The sequence below is a fragment of the Sinocyclocheilus rhinocerous genome, unplaced genomic scaffold (genome assembly GCF_001515625.1).
Source record: "Sinocyclocheilus rhinocerous isolate Xijiao unplaced genomic scaffold, SAMN03320098_v1.1 scaffold638, whole genome shotgun sequence".
Lineage (NCBI taxonomy): Eukaryota > Metazoa > Chordata > Actinopteri > Cypriniformes > Cyprinidae > Sinocyclocheilus > Sinocyclocheilus rhinocerous.
In genome coordinates this window covers 768658-777906 of record NW_015664206.1, presented here as the reverse complement: position 1 = coordinate 777906, position 9249 = coordinate 768658, and the positions used below count along the sequence as shown (strand labels likewise).

The 9249-nt window shown below is 33.3% G+C and overlaps 1 long non-coding RNA gene across 1 annotated transcript; it reads right to left on the bottom strand.

The window, feature by feature from the left end:
• Positions 1-3692: 3692 nt before the first annotated feature.
• On the bottom strand, positions 3693-4822 carry LOC107729969 (uncharacterized). The gene is made up of 3 exons (XR_001638636.1): positions 4699-4822; positions 4319-4408; positions 3693-4239 (listed from the first exon to the last, which is right to left on the bottom strand). It is a non-coding gene; the product is annotated as an uncharacterized LOC107729969 (long non-coding RNA).
• Between the last annotated feature and the right edge of the window lie 4427 nt (positions 4823-9249).

Sequence of the window (9249 nt, the reverse complement as noted above, 5' to 3'; positions counted from 1 at the left end):
GCTCCTCCCTCCCGCCAGCTCCACCTTGGTCCTCAGTCGCTCCGGCTCCACCGCGGCTCTCTGGATCTCCGCCTCTGCCTTGGTCGCCAGAGCCTTCGGATCCACCCTGGCCAGTCCTTTCAGTTAGTGTTTGTCGGTCCTCGAACGTCATTCCATGAGTGCCTGTGTCTCCTACGTTCCCCGTGTGATCATTAAAGACTGTGAATTGAAGTATCTCCGTTTTTCCTCGCTCCTTGCCTCCCGAGAATTGTGACAACAGCAAGGTGTACAAGTGTTACTATTTTTTTTCAGGACCATTCAACGTTTTCGAATCATGTCCAAGGTTTTTTTTTTGCGTTCACATAGCAAGTGCCAAAACTTTTACCAAGTTTCATACCATTCCATTTCATTTAAAAATTCTAAATTTTCCAGTCAAAAACAACCAAAGAGGACGAGAGGCTTAAATGTCAGATTTTTCCTTGAATAAATCAATATATATTGATATATTTTACCTTGAATAGATCAATATATATTCACAGCAACTCTCATCAAAATAAAAAAAATGCAACGTTTTACTAAATGTCATGTATAAACAATGTCAGTGACAAGCAATTTACATGCTCTTTTTTTTCCCTTTAAACTATGCATTTGAAAAAATAGATGAATATAAACAACATTTTGTCAAACGAATAATACTCAATAGTTTTGACGATGACTTAAAGTCAATAAAAGACATACTGGATTTATTAAGGCATTTAACACACAATTAAGACATAAAGGGGATTAAATTCATTATGCAAGTTTAAGATATTATATAACAGACATATTTATCATTTACACACCAATGCTAATGCTAACCAACATACTCAACTCATGACATCACTGTATCAATAAAGTATCAAACCAATTTTTAAACATTCATAACTCATTAGTATGTTAAACAGTGTTTATACTCAAAAAGGAAGTGTCCCTGCTGAAAACAAACAAACAGAGTTTCTAATGGTCTCCACTACAGATACTATTACAAACCATCAACGGTTAACTATTAACCACTAACCATTACACCTGCAGTGTGTTTTGGGCCATATCCCATTAGGCTTTAGTGGTTTTAACATGCCACCAATAGAAGGCAACATATTACCAACAGAGACCCACGGGGACCATTACAGTCTCCATTAAAACCAATACAATTCCCATTATAACCATTACAAATTCGATGAAGGTTTTTATTGTCTTTGGTCAGCAGGGGTGTGTTTTTTTTTTGTTTGTTTTTTTACAAATACCTGAGAAAAAACAACACTGATGTGCTTCCTTAATGATGGTTTACCTTGAATAAATCAATATATAAATTAACAGCAACTTGCGTTACAAGACAAAATTATTACAACATATTTTACAAATATTAGACATTTAGTAAAGGCAATGTATAAACATGGTAATTCAGAGACATGAAGCAATTTAAATAAAAAGAAATAGATGAATTAAAGAAATAGTTGAAATAGTTGAATAAGCAAATAACACATTTTCTCAAGTGACTCAATCCATAGCTTACATTCACTAAAGACATATTGGATTCATTAGGCACAATTAAGAGGCATAGAAGGGGTTAACTACACTGAATATTCAGGATTAAGATAGCATATAACTTTGAATTTAGCATTATAAACTCTTATTGCTTCAAATTACATGGCCATATTCAACATCCTAGCATGCTAGTTGCCATGCTAACCATGTGCTTCGACAAACTAAACTCATGAAACGCTCTTAATCAGAGTTGCCAACTTTGGTTGCCTGGCTGGAGTGAGATTTTGTCTCAACAATAACATGCTACTGTCAATTTAAAGTACACTTTATTAAGATTTTGTTGAAGTTACTTGTATAAAATATAATTCCTTGCATACATTTTATAACACACGATAATGGTAACTCTGCAGATCTTATACATGCACAAATAGCTACATAACACACTAAAGGAAAAATAGAAATTGCATCATATGACCCCTTTAACTGTAGAGGCTGCTAAATATATTCAGCAGACACAGACTTGTTACTCTGAATCACTTAATGCACAGCTCAGTTTTTGACATCGGCTTGTCAGAGGTTTTGTTCCGTTATCACTGTCAATCATAGCAATGACGCGCATAGTTTTTTACGCTCGCGTTTGTCATTCCTGAAACACTAAGGTCATTGCTTTCAGAGCTGATTGTGATTTGCTACAGTACTCAACGCTGCAAAAACACGTTGTAAATAAAAACTTTTGGTCACAAAAACACTGAAGAATTTCGCAAGCTTGCATCCCTGATTTTGCGTCGTAATGTTGTGTCTCACGCCAAATGCGTCAGAGTTTGCAACCCTGTATAATAAAGTATAAAACCAACTTTTTTTTAACATTTATCACTCATTAGGTTTATGCTAAACAGTGTTTACACTCAAAACGGAAGTGTGTGTTGTGTATTTTGACAAATACCTGCATGTGAATGTGCTCTTCAATGCTGGCTTACCTTGATACAGTGTGGTCTGTTGGATTTTCAGTCGTGGAGTCAAACTTCTTGATGTGTTTTTGTACTCCACAGACAGGATTTATAAGGATGCAGCAGACGTGATGCTTGTCCTTCACGCTTCAACACAATCAATCCTTCCGTTTATCGCTCTCCAGTCGTATTTCCTCTCATATCGCTCACAGGCCGCTGGCTGCCCTCAAACTTTTAACTCAGACTTTCACCTTCTGCCAAGAAAAGCTCATAACAGACGGTCACATTAAGACAATTCATTATGAGAATTCTAATTCATAATCTGTGACCCTGAGAGAGTTCAGATGAGACAAGAACGAGATTGATTCTCATTAACTGACGGTAATAAAGATGAACTGATGCCTTCAGTCATCCACCACATCAGTCCCTTCATTATAATTGGAAATTTATTTAAGAAGCCACTGAGTCACTGTCTTTTGATATCTGCCACATTCAAAGCAAAGGAAAACTTTATTTCATTCCCTAAAATTGGAGAAGTAACTTTGTTCTTTGTGATGAGTTCTCTAACTAAATCTTTCTCTAGTTCACCTAAAATCAAAAGTCTGACATCTTTAACTCACCCTCATGTTCTTCCAAACCCATATGATTTTCTTTTTTTCTGTGGAACTTAAAATATATTTTTTATATCCAAGCTGCTGTTTTTCACACAACGAAGGTGGATACAAATGTAATCATAAACACACATTGTAACAAATCTTAAAAAAAAAAAAAAAAACGTGTTTTGTGCAACAACCATTTAAACTGTTACATTCAAAATATTTTATTATGGAGTTAATGTTATAGTTAAAGGCCAGTATAAAATGGTGTTATTTTATTATCAATGATATACTAGTTTTTGTCAATATTTTAAAGATGTAGTGGCTTTAGTAATTTTGTTGTGTTTTTGCCATTTTATGTCTATATAGCCTAGCATTTATTCATTTTATTTGTTAGTTTAATTTGTAGTTTTAGTTATTTTAGTACTTAAACAAAAACAAAAAGATTATAAAAAAAGTTTTCAAAGTTCAGTTTAAGGGAATTAAAAAAAATAATATTAAGGTTTATTTTAAGCAACAATATATATTTATTTTTTAAGTAACAATACATATATAATCCTTATTCTTAAAAAAAAAAAATAGTTTTAGCTTTAGTTAACAATAATAGCCCTGGTATAAAATGACTAAAATGGCTTTTGATACGGACAATGCATCAAACGCTCAGAATTCTGTCTCAATCTAAGGGTAAAATACTGATTAAAGCAATAGTGATGTTTAAAATAATGATAATATGAGTTATGATAAAATACTACATATAACTGGTGTAAATATACTGCCTCTCGCTCTTTTTCTTTCCACATGGTCCCCTTCTCTCTTTCAGTTCTCTTGTTCCCAATGCGGAGCTCCACGACACAGTTTGTACTAGAATGAATTAACAAAGATAACAGATGACAACGGCGGACTCATAAGTCAAACACTGCAAAACCTCTGTGAACTGAATCCATGTTTCGAAAGGCAGTTAGCGTTTCTTCATCTTCGAGGAAGGTCTTCCGCGCCGATCCTTTCCTCCTTTTGTGGCGATGACGCATTTTCCCCACAGAATGGGTGATAAACGGAAAACCTCTTTCATTGCAGTTTTCTGAGTCATTAGTGTTCTTTAGAGAAAGTCTTTGAGCTTTACATTCCATAATGCATCCGCGGGTAACCATGGAAACCCCATCTGGAACCTCACACAGTCAGGCGCGATCTCTCTGCTGGAGCGAAGCACAGCACAGGCTTTTCATTACAGAACTCAAACAGCAGCATCAGACTCTGCAGAAAGAGCGCACTCACGTCTGATCTGTGCGGGATCAGTCGAGTGTATGTTCATCCTCTCTCTGACTGCTCCAGATACGCCGCTCCAGGCTTGGCAATTCTGTTGCTCTGTTGAAACAGAACGCATATGAACACGACCGCACACGAGAACTAGCAGAAAACATCGACGCTCCCACTCATGCCTATGGAAGAGGCAATAATAACAGAACCTGACCTGTCAAACACTGTAGAACTTTAAAAAGTTTCAACTATAAAGCTTTAGAAAACTATAGAAGACACACTTTCATGTAAATCTGGCTCTGACTGTAAGCAAACACTGCTGCGCCCACAGCCCGTTAGAACTTAGCATTTAACTAAAAATCTGATCAATATAAAAGAATTTAAAAACATTTACTTACGCATATTTGAACACTGGAACGTGAGAGATTTTACTCTAGTAAGTTTTTTGAATAAAAAGGAAAAAATGAAAACCATTACATCATACAGCAGCATTGTGACTGCATCACACTTGATGACAAGCTGAATGTGTCGCCATGGAAATAGGAATGTGCTGCTATCTTAAAAAAAAAAAAAAAAACGTGTTTTGTGCAACAACCATTTAAACTGTTACATTCAAAATATTTTATTATGGAGTTAATGTTATAGTTAAAGGCCAGTATAAAATGGTGTTATTTTATTATCAATGATATACTAGTTTTTGTCAATATTTTAAAGATGTAGTGGCTTTAGTAATTTTGTTGTGTTTTTGCCATTTTATGTCTATATAGCCTAGCATTTATTCATTTTATTTGTTAGTTTAATTTGTAGTTTTAGTTATTTTAGTACTTAAACAAAAACAAAAAGATTATAAAAAAAGTTTTCAAAGTTCAGTTTAAGGGAATTAAAAAAAATAATATTAAGGTTTATTTTAAGCAACAATATATATTTATTTTTTAAGTAACAATACATATATAATCCTTATTCTTAAAAAAAAAAAATAGTTTTAGCTTTAGTTAACAATAATAGCCCTGGTATAAAATGACTAAAATGGCTTTTACTAAAATCTATTTTTTTTTAAATTAACACTAAGAGAAACTTGTTTAATGTCCATGTGGTCAAAAAAAACTTTGATGATGCCACTTCCTGAAATACGATGTTGGTAAGATTAAACTACGTTTGTAAGAGTGGAAAATATGGGGTTGAAAAGAAGAGACCAAACATATGTAGAAAAAAAGACATATTTAAAGCCTTACATTTAAGGCAGAATTACATTTTGATATACTGTATATTCACACTGTATTACATTTAATTTGGATTATTGTGTGCATGCAAATTGTCTGACATCCTGATGAAAAAATAATGTTTTATTTTAATTTTAAATGTTGTGTTAAATCTATGTAAAATGTGAAAAGTTTTTGTATCTTTTATTTCCCCCCTCTTTATTTATTTATTTTAATTTTCAAACATAATTCATTCCATTCTTTTATTAAGATTCCATGGCGACTGCATCAACACAATGATCCGAGAGAGCTGGTATGCATTTATCATTTTTATTGTAAAACTGAAAAAAGAAGAAAGACAGAAAAAGCCCCAATAAGCATCATTTATACATATTATGTCAGAAATGATAAACTTAAAAGTTCATACATAAATATATAAATATACCAATGCAAATGATTCAATTCTAATAATAAAAATAATCAAATAAATTAATGATCGAAACAATAAATAGATCACCGTAATTAAAACCTTTTACACATTTAATTGTCAAAGCAGCAAGTTCAAGAGGGAAGATAATGGGACAAAACTGGTTCTTCAAAAATGAAACGAAAAGGAAGGTTTGCTCCTTTACACCTCCAGAGAAGGGCTTAAACTCATCGTACAGACGTTACGGGAACATCTGGTCGTGTCCCACACTTCCCTAAATAGCATTTAAACATAGATTCATTATTTAGCTTACATCTGTTTGTATATTGTGCTAAGAAACCCTAAGATACACAATCGTCCATAGCAAAGCCGACCCGAGTTGTTTTCTGTCGCCGATCCAGGTCTCGTGTTGGTTTCCAGCTCATCTGTAGAGCTGATCCCGGATCAGTCGCGACAGAAAACGCCGGGCGCTTTTGCGCGACTCCCCATTGTACCTGAAAGAAGCGTTCTGTGCTATCAATAATCCCAGCAAATACAGATTTCATGAGCCCGTCCCTTTGCATTCATTACCTTGACATATATAAAGAGAACCATTCATAGGAATATCACACCAGTAGATTAATCTATAACATCCTAAACCATTTTCTTCTGTACAAAACATTCAGAGTATTGGCTGGAACAAATCATTCTATCAAAAACGCGGGAAAGAAAAGCAAACATGGATGGAAAGCTTGAGGTTTGTATGTTTGGATACTGTATGCAGCGTTGGCTCTAGCAGAGGACTATGGCAGTATATGGGGAGTATGAAGGAAGAGGACATGGCTTAGTTCAGGTAGTAACATTATATGAATAAAAAACACAGTTTGTAAAACATACACCCAAAATAGCCCAGACTCTGAAGAGCATGTCCAGCGAGTCCAAACGCAGCGCTAGGTTTCCATTATATCCTTACTGCATGATAGCACGCTTAAAAACTATAAAGCGTGACCTCCGCTATTCACCTTGAAGCTTTGACTGTTACCCAAGGAGGTACTGGTTGAAAATCAAAACCAAAAACAGTGCATTTTTATGTTTTCTATGTCTGTTACTACAAAAATGTCTCTCTACGTCTCTAGCAATTAGCATGCACAAATGTGATTTAAAGAACTATAGGCAGGGCAAGCTATGAAAGAAGAACTAGTTTTCTCTTTTTTTTGGCAATAAATAGAATAAAAATTAAAATAGAGCATGAGAATTCATGTTTGTACAGCATGTATGAACCACAGGTTTAGAAACATCCAGACTAAAAATTGCATGTGCCACTGCGTGGATCAGCTGCGCACGGCTAGGAATGTTCTGTTGTTACGAATGGAAAGGAATGGAATAGTATACACTGCTAAATGCACAGTTTGTCCCTTTTTAACCCAGCGCTGGGTTATATTTAACCCAGCATTTTTTAGTGTACTGTTTATTTATTTGTATTTTTTTTGTCAAATGTCAATCTGTGACACAGTATGCAATGACACATTTTCAAACACACTGAACAATGATTTTTCAATGAAGTTGTAAATAAACATTATTGGAGTATGTATATTTCAGTCTTTCGACCTCAAAATTTCATGTTTAATTCAATGTGTTACTAGCTGTTTCTTTGTAATTATTTGTGAAATTTACTAGCAGGGAAAATTAATTCCAAGTAAACCAACACCGATTTTTTCCCCCAGCATAGTAGTAAAAGTAGTAGTATATTTTCTTATGAAAATGTGAGTGGAACCAATGCAAAAGTTGGGTGTTGCTATGTGGTTGTTAAGTCGTTCTGTATGAATCAGTGTTATTTTTGTATAACTGAGATAATATTATAGTTTCTGTTACTTTTGGGAATTAGTATTTAATTTTATATAGTGGTTTATATAGGTTTCATTGGAATTCTAGTTAAAGTTTTAGTAATTTTTTGTGTTTTTATCATTTGCCTATATATATATATATATATATATATTAAAATATGTCTATATAGTTTTTATTAATTGTTATTTTATTTTTAGTTATTTTAGTAGGCCTATATCAAGTTGAAATGTTGTGAAAAGTATTTTATTTTATTCAGTTAATATTTATTTTATTTAAAGTAAAAATTTATTTTTTATGGTTTTATTTTTAGTTAACTACACTAGAGAAATTAGGTATAGAGTGTAAATTTCACAAATAATTACAAAGAAACGGAAAGTAACACTGAATTAAACATGAAAATTTGAAGTAGAAAAAATGAAATTGTATTTTCTTGTAAAATGTACTGCAATAATCTGTTTTATTTACTTATTGATTTATCTTAGCTTTTTTATTAACTTCAAAAAAGCATTCCTCACAGTGTATAATATTGATTTTTAATGCATTGATATGCATTTGCTAGGGTATTGCTTTGTTGCATACTGTGTATTTAATAAATGTAGTAGAGAAAAAAACAGTATGCATACTGCAAAAACAGTGTGAGGAGTATGTTAGAAGGCTTTTCCAAACACATCCATGATCTCACTGGGTCCCGTCTCAGAATGATGAGGGCACTCTCCAGTTAGTTTAACAGTTCAGGTTTACAGTATTAAAAAAAAATAAAAATGAATGGAAGATGTAGAAGTGAACAGAATTGTGCCCTTGAATGTTGATTATAGTGACCTTCCGCTGTGATCATCTGATCAGTGTTTAATTGAAAAGCTGCTCTGTCCCTGAGCACTAATTTGAGTTCAGACAGACAGATGGCAGACGTCCCGCTGGAGCGATAGGAACTGGAATGTTTGTGCAACTATTAGCCATATATATATATATATATATATATATATATATGTGTGTGTGTGTGTGCATGTGTGTGTGTGTGTGTTTGTGTTTGAGGACCTTGCTGGACTCCAACTAGTTTTAATGATCCATTCCGTATCAGTGATGAAAAAAGAAAGTCTATTTTAAGACCATTACAATTTTTACATTTCTTTAAAAAAATTTTTTTTTTGCACTTTGTGACATTATTTTTCTTGACAATTAAGGACATTTTTGTCCCAAATTCTCATTAACAAATAAAAATCTCATGCTCATTACTATGAAAAAATTAAAGGTAAGTGTATACATCATTATAGCATTTGTCGTTAACTTATAAACATTATCGTATTAAAGCTATTTCCACTTTTTATTTTGGATATTATTACAGTAAGTAATAATGTCAATAACAAAACTAATAGTATAATGATGACTCATATAATAATGCTTTTTGCATTGCAGCAATGAGAATTTGCATGACAGTAAAATGTGCTTAATATCAAAATATCACAATGGTCCTCAAAATTGCTGCCAAAATGTCCTATATA